The following is a 12,146-nucleotide window of genomic DNA, read 5'->3' as shown; positions in this document are numbered from 1 at the left end:
ATCTCAAGAGGCCCAGAACGGACAGCTTTCCTGAAAGAGGTTGTATGGTCTAAATATAGATCTGAGACTATTAGGGGATTGATCTTTCCTTCCAGAAGAAAGGACATATGCCTGGAGCAGGAGTCTAGAAGAATCCCTAGAAAGACATTTGTTTGAGGGGGGTCAAGTTTGATTGATGTTTCATCCCAATTTTAACAGGATAGAACAAATTATTTCTATCTGTTGTATCAGTCGGAGTGGATTCTGCCATTATTAGGAAATCACCTAGGTAGGGAATCAGGAGGATGTCGCTCGTCCTCATAGGATGTCATTTCCGCCAATAAATGTTGTCAAATCCCTTGGCGCTTGTGAAATGCCAAAGGGGAGGACCCTGTACTGGAGGTAAAACAAGGAGTTGAGGGTCACTGCTACCCTTGGAAATTTCTGGTGAGGACTAGAAGTGACAGTATTTCTGATTCTAAGGCTTCTTGTTTTTTCTGGATAGCTTTGGGTCTTTCTAGGAAAGAATCTGTCTGGGGGAGGGGACCTGAACTCCAGAACGTACCCCGACCTTATAGGATCCACTGATTTGCAGACTTTCTCAAAATTTTTGTAAAAAACACAACTCAAAAATAGAATAAAAACTGATCAAAAAGCCACATGCACCCCATGAAAACTGCAAGGAATTCCTCAAGGTGTCTAGTTTCCAAAATGCTGTTGTGAATACTTTGAGGGGTCTAGTTTCTAAAATGGGGTGCTTCATAGGCGTTTCTAATATATAGGCCACGCAAAGCAACTTCAGAACTGAACTGGAACCTAAAAAAAAAAAAGAAATCAATAAAGGCAATACTTCGCTTCTTACATTATACGGATAATGAGCCGTGCCCACCCCGAGATGACCCCAGTTTTGACCGTTTTTATAAATGGAGACTATTAGACCATTTCAGTGCCCGGTTTTCGCAAGCATACACCCCAGAGAATTGTATTTCTATTGATGAGTCCTTGGTACATTTTAAAGGGAGGCTTCAATTCCGCCAGTACCTGCCGAGTAAGAGGGCAAGGTATGGCGTGAAGATGTATAAGCTGTGCGAGAGTGCATCAGGGTATACCTACAAATTTAGGATATATGAAGGAAAGGACACCAGTATTCAGCCCCCAAAATGCCCCCCCTTACTGGGAGTTCATACAAAAATTGTGTGGGATTTGGTGCACCCACTGCTGGACCAGGGTTACCAACTCTACTTGGATAATTTTTATACCAGCGTCCCACTCTTCAACTGCCTCGCTTCCAGAAGTACTGCGGCATGTGGCACTGCTAGAAGAAATCTGAGAGGCCTCCCTAAGACACTGCTTGGGCAAACAAGAAGGGGTGAGAGCAGGGCACATTCTAGCAGCAACATATTGTGTGTCAAGTACAAGACAAGAGAGATGTCACACCAGTACCCATGTACCAGTAAGAGGTACCAGTGCAGAGAACCCCAAACCAGACTGCATACTGGACTACAATAAGTACATGGGAAGGGTGGACTTGTCAGCTCAAGCCCTGAAGCCCTACAGCACCATGCGGTGTGGTATAAGAAGCTAGCCATGCACATCATACAGATGACATTGTACAATGCGTACGTGTTACGTCGATGTACAGGTCAGACGGGAACTTTCCTGGAATTTCAAGCGGTGGTTATCAAGAAACAAATTTTTAGGGACCAAGAAAGGGCGGGGACCAAGAAAGCCACACGCATCGTACCAGGGCAACACATTCCAGGAGAAGTTCCCCAAAATGGCAAGAAGGGAAAAAGTCAAAAGAGGTGCAAAGTCTGCTATAAGAGGGGGATAAGGGAGGACACAATATATCAATGTGACACGTGTCCTGAAAAACTAAGGCTCTGTATGAAAGTGTATCATACATCCCTTGGTTTTTAATCTACCCCAGTTTTACTTACCCGGATGCACGCCGCACAGCTTATTCCCCCCCCCCCTAGTCTTTCCCTTCTGAGCCCTGCGGTGTGCCCAGGCAGCTGATAATAGCAACATTGAGGGTATTGCCATACCCAGGAGACCCCACATTACAGTTTATGGGGTGTAGGTCTCCGGTCAAAATGCTCACTACACCTCCAGATGAATGCCTTAAGGGTGTAGTTTTTAAAACGGGGTCACTGCTTGGGGGTTTCAACTGTACTGGTACCTCAGGGGCTTCTGCATACATGACTTAGCACCAGAAAATCCCCAGTAGGCCAAATGTTGGTTCTTTCCTTCTGAGCTCTCCCATGGGCCCAAACCGCAGTTTATCACCACAAATGGGGTATTGCTACACTCAGGACAAATTGGGCAACAAAATGGGGAATTTTAATTTGTGAAAATAAGACATTCAGCCAAAACTACATATTATTGGAAAAAATTAATTTTGTTTCAATTCCCAGCCCAATTCAAATAAGTTCTGTGAAAAAACGATGGTCAAAACGGTCACAACACCCAAAAATGAATTCCTTGAGGGGTGTAGTTTCCAAAATGGGGTCACTTCTGGTGGGTTTCCATTGCTTTGATACCTCTGGGGCTCTGCAAATGCGACATGGCACCCGAAAACCAATCCAGCAAAATCTGCACTCCAAAGAACACACAGCGCTCCTTCCCTTCTGAGGCCTTCCATGGGCCCAAATGGCAGCTTATCGCCACAAATGGGGTATTGCCGAACTCAGGACAAATTGGGCAACAAAATGGGGTATTTTATTCCCTGTGAAAATAAGAAATTTTGATGAAAACGGACATCTTATTGGGAAAAAAGTTTTTGTTTTTTCATTTCACAGCCCAATTCAAATACATGTCGTGTAAAATCTGTGGGGTCAAAATGGTAACAACAACCATAAAGGAATTCCTTGAGGGGTGTAGTTTCCAAAAAGGGGTCACTTTTGGGGGATTCCTACTGTTTTGGCACCTCAACACCTCTTCAAACCTGGCATGCTGCCTAAAATATATTTAAAAAAAAACAAAAAAAAAAACGGCCTCAAAATGCACTAGGTGCTTCTTTGCTTCTGGGGCTTGTGTTTTAGTCCATGAGCGCACTAGAAACACATGTTGGACATTTCTAAAAACTGCACAATCTGGACAATACATATTTAGTAGTGTTTCTCTGGTAAAACCTTCTGTGTTCCAGAAAAAAAATGTAATACTATTGAAATTCAGCAAATAAAAATTTGCACATTTCACCTCTACTTTGCTTTAATTCCTGTGAAATGCTTAAATAAACTTTCTAAATGCTGTTTTGAATACTTTGAGGGGGTCTAGTTTTCAAAATGGGGTGGTTTATGGGGCTTTATAATACATAGGCCCCTCAAAGCCACTTCGGAACCGAACAGTTACCTAAAAAAAAAAAAAAAAATATGAGAAATTGCGGTTTATGTTCTAAGCCTTGTAACGTCCAAGAAAAAGAAAAGAATGTTCAAAAAAACGACGCCAATCTAAAGTAGACATATGGGAAATGTGAACTAGTAACTATTTTGGGTGGTCTAACCATCTGTTTTACATGCAGATGCATTTAAAAATTCTGAAAAAAATGCTATTTTTTTATAAATTCTAAATTTGTGCAATTTTTCACCAATAAACACCGAATATATAGTCCAAATTTTACCACTAACATAAAGCCCAATGTGTCACGAGAAAACAATCTCAATCGCTCGGATAGGTTTAAAAAGGCCCAATCTCCTATATAAGGAGATCGGCGCTATAATGTAGGTGACCGTAATGCTTTTCATTTTAAAAAAATGATCTATTTTTACCACTTTATTAGTGATTTTAGATTTATGCTAATGAGTTGCTTAATGCCCAAGTGGGCGTATTTTTACTTTAGACCAAGTGGGCGTTGTACAGAGGAGTGTATGATGCTGACGAATCAGCATCATGCACTCCTCTCCATTTACTCAGCGCATAGGGATCCTGCTAGATCCTTATGCGCTGTCTTAGGGCGGATTTACACGAGCGTGTGCGTTTTACGCACGCAAAAAAAATGCCGCATTTTGCGTGCGCAAAAGGCACTTAACAGCTCCGTGTATCACATAGGATGTGCGGCTGCGTGATTTTCACGCAGCCGCCATCATGATGACACTCCGTTTGGATGTTTGTAAACAGAAAAGCACGTGGTGGTTTTGTTTGCAAACATACTTTTGACTGCTGTTGCGCGAATTACACGCATCCCACGGAAGTGCTTCCGTGAGGTGCGCGTGATTTTCACGCACCCATTGACTTCAATGGGTTTGTGATGCGCGAACGCAGAAATATAGGACATGTCGTGAGTTTTACGCAACGGACTCACGCTGCGCAAAAAACACGGACTGTCTGCACGGCCCCATAGACTAACATAGGTCCATACGACACGCATGAAAATCACGCGGGTTGCACGGACGTATATCACGTTCGTGTAAATCCGCCCTTATACTAACACATTAACAATACTGAAGTGTTTAGACAGTGAATAGACATCCCACGGGATGTCTATTCACATATCCCTGAACTTCGTTACTCTGTCTGTGGTAGTTACAGAAGAGGACGCGTAGTCTCGTGAGATTACAGGTTACAATGAGATCACGATTCCTCTGCTGTAACTACCATAGAAACAGTAACGAAGTGCAGAGATTGTGAATAGACATCCCGTGGAATGTCTATTCACTGTCTAAACACTTCAGTATCGTTAATGTGTTAGTATAAGACAGCACATAGCGATCTAAAAGGATCCCTATGCGCTGAGTAAATGAATGGAGAGGAGTGCATGACTGATTAGACCAAGTGGGCGTTGTACAGGGGAGTGTAGGACGCTGACCAAAGTAAAAATACGCCCACTTAGGCATTAAGCAACTAATTAACATAAATCTAAAATCGCTAATAAAGTGGTAAAAACAGATCTTTTTTTTTAAATAAAAAGGATAGCGCCAATCTCCTTATGTAGGAGATAGGCCACTTATGTGGTGACAGAGCCTCTTTAAGCATTCCGACGTTATTACCACATAAAGTGAAAGATGTCCGATTTGAAAAACCGGCTCTGAGCCTTAAGGCCCAAACTAGGCTGCGTCTCTTAGGGGTTAATACTTTGCCAGATTTTTAGATCCCTTAGTGATTATCTTGTCTAGGCAAATCTGGAAGTCTTTTATTATAGGTAGGTGCTAGTCTGTTACAGGTTTTATCCAATTTCTTTCTAATACCTTCCCGGTTCTAAAACATATGAACAAGAGAAGGGAACTGTATTAGCAGGAAAGAAAGAAAGAAACTCCACTTTTTTTTCTTCTAACACCAAGTACTGCCACCTCTACGTACCGGACTGGAGAATCTTGTGGCATCCAAGCAGTCAGCTTGCTTCTCCTGGCGCTTCCATTGTTGAAGGCGATGCTGGAGACTGTGGCTCCATGTTTTTCAGGCCTAAACAGGCCTTGGATCGGCTGGGGAGGCAGTCGGCTTCGGATGTATTAAGCCCCTCCTCCCAGTTAGGCCCCTCCTCCCAGCATATGCAACCTGTGGCAACCCAGCCTTATGTTACTAACGCTGGCTTCATTTGTGTATAAAATGGTTTCAATAATTCACTACTTAACCAGGTAAGTAAAAATACAAATTTTATGCAAAGATAAGTTCAGGAAAACTTTCAAAATTCATGAAGCATTGCCCAAAAATTATCCCAAACTGGGTTAACCCCTTCAGGACACAGCCTGTTTTGGCCTTCAGGACGCAGCCAATTTTTTCAAATCTGACATGTTTCACTTTATGTGGTAATAACTTCGTAATGCTTTTACCTATCCAAGCGATTCTGAGATTGTTTTCTCGTGACACATTGGACTTTGTTACTGGCAAAATTTGCTCGATACATTAAGTATTTAATTGTGAAAAACACCAAAATGAAGCGAAAAATTGCAAAAATTAGCATTTTTCAAAATTTATATGTATCTGCTTGTAAGACAGATGGTAATACCACACAAAATTGTTTCTAATTAACATCCCCCACATGTCTACTTTAGATTGCAATTATTTTTTGAACATCCTTTTATTTTTCTATGACATCACAAGGCATAGAACTTTAGCAGCAATTTCTCACATTTTCAAGAAAATTTCAAAAGGCTATTTTTACAGGGACCAGTTCAGTTGTGAAGTGGATTTTAGGGCCTTATATATTAGAAACCCTCGATAAGTCACCCCATTTTAAAAACTTCACCCCTCAAAGTATTCAAAACAGCATTTAGAAAGTTTCTTAATTCCTGTGAAACATCTAAAGGGTTAAGGCAAAGTAGATGTGACATTTTCAAATTTCTTTTTTTTTTTGCAGAAATTAATTTCATCAATTTTTTTTGTAACACAGAAAGTTTTACCAGAGAAACGCAACTCAATAGCTATTGCCCAGATTCTGCAGTTTTTAGAAATACCCCACATGTGGCCCTAGTGCACTTATTGACTGAAGCACAGGCCTCAGAAACAAAGGAACACCTAGAGGATTTTGGGGCCTCCTTTTTTATTAGAAAATATTTTAGGCACCATGTCGGGTCTGAAAGGCTCTTGCGGCGCCAGAACAGTGGAAATCCCCCAAAAGTGACCCCATTTCGGAAACTATACCCCTTGAGGAAATTATCTAGGGGTATAGTGAGCATTTTGACGCCGCAGGTTATTTTGGAGAAATTATTGGAAGTAGGCCGTGAAAATCAAAATCGACATTCTTTCAAAGAAAATGTAGGTTTAGCTAATTTTTTCTCATTTCCACAAGGGCTAAAAGGAGAAAATGCACCACTACATTTGTAAAGCAATTTCTCCCGAGTAAAACAATACCCCACATGTGGTAATAAACGGTTGTTTGGACACACGGCAGGGCTTAAAAGGGAAAGAGCGCCATTTGGTTTTTGCAGCTCAAATTTAGCAGGAATGGTTTGCGGAGACCACGTCGCATTTGCAAAGCCCCTAAGGGACCAAAACAGTGAAAACACCAAAAAAGTGACTCCATTTAGGAAACTACACCCCTTGAAGAATCCATCTAGGGGTGTAGCGAGCATTTTGAACCCACAGGGGTTTCATAGATTTTATTAGAATTGGGCAGTGAAGATAAAAAAAAATAAAATATTTTTTCCAATAAGACGTAGCTTTAGCTCAAAATTTTTCATTTTCTCAACAAATAAAGGAATTTAAAAAAAACTAACATTTGTAAAGCAACTTCTCTGGAGTACAGCAATACCCCATTTGTGGTCATAAACTGCTGTTTGGGCACACGGCAAGGATCTGAAGAGAAGGAGCGCCATTTGGCTTTTGTAGCACAGATTTTGCTGGATTGGTTTCTTGACACCATGTCACTATTGCAAAGCTCCTAAGGTGTCAGTACAGTGGAAACTCCCCAAAAGTGATTCCATTCACAAAACTACACCCCTTGAGGAATTTATCTAGGGGTGTAGTGAGCATTTTGACCCCACAGGTGTTTCATAGATTTTTATTAGAATAAGGCAGTGAAAATTAAAAAAAAATCCTTTTTCTTCAATAAGACGTAGTTTTAGCTGAAAATGTTTCATTTTCTCAACAAATAAATGAAAAAAAGCACCACAACACTTGTAAAGCAACTTCTCCTGTGTACGGCAAAATCACATATGTGGTAATAAACGGTTGTTTGGGCACAGAGTAGGGCTCAGAAGGGAAGGAGCGCCATTTGGCTTTTGGAGTACAGATTTTGCTGGATTGGTTTCTGGGCGCTATGTCGCATTTGCAAAGTCCCTGTGGGACCAAAACAGTGGATCCCCCCCAGAAGTGACCCCATTTTGGAAACTACACCCCTCAAGGTATTCACTTAGGGTGTAGTGAGCATATTAACACCACAGGTGATTGGCAGAAATTGGTGTGCACTCGATGTTGCAGAGTGAAAATGGGATTTTTTTCTATAGATATGCCAATATGTGGCGCCCAGCTTGTGCCACTGGAGACACACCCCAAAAATTGTTAAAAGGGTTCTCCCGGGTATGGCGATGCCATATATGTGGAAGTAAACTGCTGTTTGGGCACAGTGTAGGGTTCAGAAGGGAGGTAGCGCCATTTGGCTTTTGGAGTATGGATTTTGCTTGTAGTAGTCTTGTATTGAGTCTTACTGGTGTTTCCGTTTATAATGTGGGGTACATGTAAGCCGGGCGGAGTATATAAGGGGCATAGTCAGGTGGTATAATAATTGGGTAAACAAAAACAATAAAATAATCCATAGATGTGTGTTACACTGTGAAGCAATCCTTTCTGCACAGGCCGGTGTCGCACTGATAAACGGTGTCCTTTCTTATCCCCCTTTTGGTCCACACTCCTCAGCAAAATTCCTCAAACTGCAAAGGTGCGAAGTGTTGTCCTGGTATAATACGGGCACCCTCGCTTTCAGCAGATATGTTTGGGCCCTCCCCTTCCTGGTTCCCTAATTTTAGGGGCCTTGATAATTCGCCACTTGAAACAGAAGAAATGTTTCCCTCGGGCCGGCACAACTGCATATTTTTATTTCCTGACTTATTGGAGCCTTAACTAATTTTATTTTTTCATAGACGTAGTGGCATTAGTGCTGTTTTTTTGCGGGACGAGCTGTAGTTATTATTGGTACCATTTTGGGGTACATGCAACTTTTTGATCAAGTTATCCTTTTTTTTTTTTTTTGGGAGGCAAGGGACCAAAAAACAGTAATTCTGACATTTTTTTAATTCTTTTTATACAGCGTTCACCACGCGTTATAAATTACACGTTACCTTTATTCTGCGGGTCAGTCCGATTCCGGTGATACCTAATTTATAGAACTATGTTTTACAACTTTTTGCACAATAAAATAACCTTTGTAAAGAGAATGGATTTTTTCTGTCGCCATGTTGTGAGAGCCATAACGGTTTTAATTTTTTCGTTGACGGAGCTGTATGAGGGCTTATTTTTAGCGAGACGAGTTATAGTTTTTATAGGTAACATTTTTGGGTACATGCGACTTTTTGATCACTTTATTTCAATTTTTGGAAGACAAAGTGACCACAAAATAGCAATTCTGTCAGTATTTTTATTTTTTATTTTTTTACGGCGTTCACTGTGCGGAATAACTAACATCATATTTTTATAGTTAAGGTCGTTATGGTCGCAGCGATACCAAATATGTATGGCTTTATTATTTTTCTCAATAATAAATGACTTGATAAAGGAAAAAGGGCGATTGTGTTGTGTTATTATTTGAAACTTTTATTGTATTTTTACACTTTTCTTTAGTCCCACTAGGGGACTTGAAGGTCCAACTGTTTGTTTGATGTTCTAATACATTGCACTACCCATGTAGTGCAATGTATTAGAACAGTCAGTTGTTCACTGACAGCAAGCCGATCAGGCTCCGCCTCCGGGCGGGGCCCAATCGGCTAACGTAATGGCAGATAGGAAGCCTTTGTTAGGCTTCCGGTTGCCATAGCAATCGCCCCCCGCAATCGCGTAGCGGGGTGCCGATGTTGCTATAACAACTTAAATGCGGCGGTCACTATTGACTGCCGCAATTAAGGGGTTAATCGGTTCGGATCACCGCTGTGAGCCGACCCGATGTTTTCCCCCAGTACTAAGGCTGCTAGTAGCAGCCTGTACTGGGAGATGCCGGGCTGCGGGGAGCGTCTGTGTGCTCTGTTAGGGTATGTTCACACGAGGGCGTCCGTAACGGCTGAAATTACAGGGATGTTTCAGCCTGAAAACATCCCCGTAATATCAGCCGTAACGGCATGTGCAGGCGCTTGAACGCCGCGTCAATTACGGGCGTAATTGGCGCTGCTATTCACTGGAGTCAATGAATAACGGCTCCAATTACGGCCAAAGAAGTGACAGGTCACTTCTTTGACGCGGGCGTCTAATTACGCGCCGTCATTTGACAGCGGCGCGTAAATATACGCCTCGTGTGAACAGACAAACGTCTGCCCATTGCTTTCAATGGGCAGATGTTTGTCAGCGCTATTGAGGCGCTATTTTCGGGCGTAATTCGGGGCAAAAACGCCCGATTTACGTCCGTAAATAGGCCGTGTGAACATACCCTTAGGGTATGTGCGCACACACTAATTACGTCCGTAATTGACGGACATATTTCGGCCGCAAGTCCCGGACCGAACACAGTGCAGGGAGCCGGGCTCCTAGCATCATACTTATGTACGATGCTAGGAGTCCCTGCCTCGCTGCAGGACAACTGTCCCGTACTGAAAACATGATTACAGTACGGGACAGTTGTCCTGCAGCGAGGCAGGGACTCCTAGCATCGTACATAAGTATGATGCTAGGAGCCCGGCTCCCTGCACTGTGTTCGGTCCGGGACTTGCGGCCGAAATACGTCCGTCAATTACGGACGTAATTAGTGTGTGTGCACATACCCTTAGGAGCACACGTGGATTAACGGGCTGCAGGCACAACGACCAGCTTTGCAACCCGTTAATCTACGTGGGGTGGTCTTGAAGGGGTTAATAGTATTTTGTATTATGGCCTTCCACTGCAAAATTCTGCAGGCCCTCGAATTTGGTTCATGTTTGCAGCCTACTGAACCCCACCCCCCTCCCCTTCCTTTGATGTACAGTCAGCCCTCAGTACAGAAGTGAGATTTACCACTGATCAGTCCACGAGTGATTTTTGGCTCTCAACTACTTCTTGCCATGTAAACCTTATCTTTCTCTGGCTCCCTCAAAGCAAACGTGCATCCAGCTTGGGATATAAGCATAACATGCCGACCAGTTTGGACAGCAGTCACCCTGTCCATCTGGCTGCAGCAACAGTCGAGGTGCTTTTGCATGTATAGTACAGGCTGGACCCGGCAGAATGCCATAGGGGGAGGCCACCATGATCAGGGATGTTAGGAAGGGAAGGAGGTAAGGAGTTAGGGGTGTGGTTAGGAGGGGGCGTATGTGAGTGGGGCGAGGTCAGGTTACTTAAGGGTAGGAGAGAGGAAGGCGTCGCCATCTTTAGTTAACAGCACAGGGAAGCTTGTCCCACCCTCCCTCCCAAAATGTTGTGTTCGTCTGTGTTGGTTATTTTGGTATTTCGCTTTGTTGCTCGTTGTTTTTGTTTTTCCGCAGGTACCAGAGGATGCTGTGGAACAGTTTTGCAATGTCGCAGCAGTTGTATGGCGGATTGGGGGTCCTTGGAGTTGGTGGTAAATTACTGTGGGGGGGGGGGGGGGGGGATTCATAGGGGGTATGGTCCCTCCCCAATTTATTATGGTTGGTAGTCTGGTCAATTTGGGCTCCTGCTGGGTGGTGTCCGAGGAGTGGTCAATTTTGGGCTCCCGCTGGGTGGTGTCCCGGGGAGTGGTTGCGGTTGAGGTCAGCCAACTGCAGGTATAACGGTGCCCCTGAGCCAGTAGGGTGACGGCTGGGAGTAAAATACTATGCAGGTGGGCTGTTTCGTGACAGACTTTTGTAGCTCCAAGGACTCCCCTTCCATTGTTATTATTAGTTCTAAATTGTTGTTCTTGATGTTTGTTTGTAAATAAAATGGCTGCTGTGGCCAAATTTATCCAAACCAAGTGTCTGAGTCTTATTAGAGGGACAGGGGGTTTGGGAAAAGGTATGGCCATTAATGGGGAAGGTGAGTAGGTGAAGCCACTTCCCCCCCGGTAGGAGTGTACGCACTCTACAGTCCCCTGATCATGAACGGCAGTCTCTTCTGCCCAGGGAATTACAGCTTGGGAACTTATTACTTCTGTAGAAATCGTGCAGCCCACACAAAAAAAAAAAATAACGATTTTCAGCCAGTAAAAAGCGATTGCCTATGCTCAGGTTAGGCCTTCAATAGATGGGTTGGGGTCCAACTCCCAGAACCCCTGCCAATGAGCGGTTTTGTAGGGGCTGCAGTGCTTGTACAAGCATTTTTTCTTCTTTTTGCTCACTGAATCGTTGACACTCACTTACCAGCGATTCACAGGTATTACTGCCTATTCTCCCATTCATTTCAATGTGAGAAAAGGCTGCAATACCGGTGAAGCGACGCTAAACGCGCGTCGAAGATTGTGAGCAAGAAAAAAAATTAAGGGGAAGCAGCGTTTTGAAGGGGCCGCAGCGCTCGTACAAACAGCTGATCGGTGGGGGCCCTGCGAGTGACCCCCAACCCATCAGCTATTGAGGATATAATAGGCTATCCTGAGGATAGGCGATCAATTTCTATTGGCTAGAAAACCCGTTTAAGGCCCAAGACTACAGTAAGTCAAT

Source organism: Rhinoderma darwinii, chromosome 5 (assembly GCF_050947455.1).
Source record: "Rhinoderma darwinii isolate aRhiDar2 chromosome 5, aRhiDar2.hap1, whole genome shotgun sequence".
NCBI lineage: Eukaryota > Metazoa > Chordata > Amphibia > Anura > Rhinodermatidae > Rhinoderma > Rhinoderma darwinii.
The sequence above is the reverse complement of the archived record's forward strand: the minus strand, read 5'-3'. Positions refer to the sequence as shown.